The sequence below is a fragment of the Petromyzon marinus genome, unplaced genomic scaffold, assembly GCF_048934315.1.
Source record: "Petromyzon marinus isolate PM22_M1 ecotype Great Lakes invasive population unplaced genomic scaffold, UKy_Petmar_22M1.pri1.0 PM_G_Scaffold_92, whole genome shotgun sequence".
NCBI classification, from domain to species: domain Eukaryota; kingdom Metazoa; phylum Chordata; class Hyperoartia; order Petromyzontiformes; family Petromyzontidae; genus Petromyzon; species Petromyzon marinus.
The window spans coordinates 692,501-695,000 of NW_027423049.1; positions in this window are offsets into that span (position 1 = coordinate 692,501).

Sequence of the window (2,500 nt, forward strand, 5' to 3'; positions counted from 1 at the left end):
CACATTGCATGCGAACCGCATGAAACTTCCAGAGGCATTTGCAGCAGAAATGCATGTGCAGTCAAAAAATTGAATATTTTTCACGGATAGACCCCGTGAAACGCTAGAAATTGGCGGGGATGTGTCTCTTGTGGCTCACGGGGCTGTTAGGGTGGCACAGAAATCCCTCGGAATGGGAAAAAACGGGTCATTTTCGTGTCGCCACATTGCATGCGAACCGCATGAAACTTCCAGAGGCATTTGCAGCAGGAATGCATGTGCACTCAAAAAATGTGATATTTTTCACGGAGAGACCCCGTGAAACGCTAGAAGTGGGCGGGGATGTCTCTCTTGTGGCTCACGGGGCTGTTAGGGTGGCACAGAAATCCCTCGGAATGGGAAAACGGGTCATTTTCGTGTCGCCACATTGCATACGAACCGCATGAAACTTCCAGAGGCATTTGCAGCAGGAATGCATGTGCACTCAAAAAAGTGAATATTTCTCACGGATAGACCCCGTGATACGCTAGAAATTGGCGGGGATGTCTCTCTTGTGGCTCACGGGGCTGTTAGGGTGGCACAGAAATCCCTCGGAATGGGAAAACGGGTCATTTTCGTGTCGCCACATTGCATGCGAACCGCATGCAACTTCCAGAGGCATTTGCAGCAGAAATGCATGTGCAGTCAAAAAAAAATTGATATTTTTCACGGATAGACCCCGTGAAACGCTAGAAATTGGCGGGGATGTGTCTCTTGTGGCTCACGGGGCTGTTCGGGTCGCACAGAAATCCCTGGGAATGGGAAAACGGGTCATTTTCGTGTTGCCACATTGCGTACGAACCGCATGAAACTTCCAGAGGCATTTGCAGCAGGAATGCATGTGCACTCAAAAACTTCTATATGTTTCACGGATAGACCCCGTGAAACGCTAGAAATTGGCGGGGATGTGTCTCTTGTGGCTCACGGGGCTGTTAGGGTGGCACAGAACTCCCTCGGAATGGGAAAAGGGGTCATTTTCGTGTTGCCACATTGCATAGGAACGCCATGAAACTTCCAGAGGCATTTGCAGCAGAAAGGCACGTGCACTCAAAAATTTTAATATTTTTCACGCATAGACCCCGTCAAACGCTAGAAGTTGGCGGGGATGTCTCTCTTGTGGCTCACGGGGCTGTTAGGGTCGCACAGAAATGCCTCGGAATGGGAAAACGGGTCATTTTTGTGTGGCCACATTGCATAGGAACGGCATGAAACTTCCAGAGGCATTTGCAGCAGGAATGCATGTGCACTCAAAAACGTCTATATTTTTCACGGATAGACCCCGTGAAACGCTATAAATTGGCGGGGATGTCTCTCTTGTGGCTCACGGGCGCTGTTAGTTAGGGTCGCACAGAAATCCCTCGGAATGGGAAAAGGGGTCATTTTCGTGTTGCCACATTGCGTACGAACGGCATGAAACTTCCAGAGGCATCTGCAGCAGAAATGCATGTGCACTCAAAAACGTCTATATTTTTCACGGATAGACCCCGTGAAACGCTAGAAATTGGCGGGGATGTGTCTCTTGTGGCTCACGGGGCTGTTAGGGTCGCACAGAAATCCCTCGGAATGGGAAAACGGGTCATTTTCGTGTTGCCACAATTGGCATACGAACGGCATGAAACTTCCAGAGGCATTTGCAGCAGAAATGCATGTGCACTCAAAAACGTGAATATTTTTTCACGGATAGACCCCGTCAAACGCTCGAATTTGGCGGGGATGTTTCTCTTGTGGGTCACGGGGCTGTTCGGCTCGCACAGAACTCCCTTGGTCCACCTGATTCGTGCATACAGGCAGCAACTAAAACTCTGTAAACCTGCTGTGAGGACATCTAAACAGTGGACCAGTGAGGCTGTGGAAGATTTGCGGGCGTGCTTAGACTGTACTGACTGGGATATGTTCACGACTGCTACCAATAGTCTGGATGAACTCACAGAGGCTGTGTACATCAGCTTCTGTGAGGACTGCTGTATCCCAACACGTACCAGGGTGAACTTTAACAACAACAAGCCCTGGTTCTCAGCAAAGCTCAAAAGGTTGAGGTTGGAGAAGGAGGAAGCGTTTAGGAGTGGGGATAGAGACAGATTCAAGGAGTCGAAGAACAGGTTTAGCAAAGCGGTGAGAGAGGCTAAACGACTGTACTCAGAGACACTAAAACACCAGTTCTCTACTAACGACGCTGCTTCTGTCTGCCAAAGGGCTCAGGCACATCACCAACTACAAACCCAGAGCGCCCCACACCACTAACGACTCCCGCCTAGCCAACGACCTGAACGAGTTCTACCGTAGATTTGAAAGACAATTGGACTGTCCTGAACCACCCCTTCCCACCCAAGAGGCCCCATCCCCCACCCATACTACAGAAACGACTCTCTCCTTTCAGGAGGGAGAAGTTAATGGGCTTTTCAAGAGGCAGAATCCACGCAAAGCAGCCGGGCCGGACTCTGTCTCTCCAGCCACCCTCAGGCACTGCGCTGGCCAGCTGTCT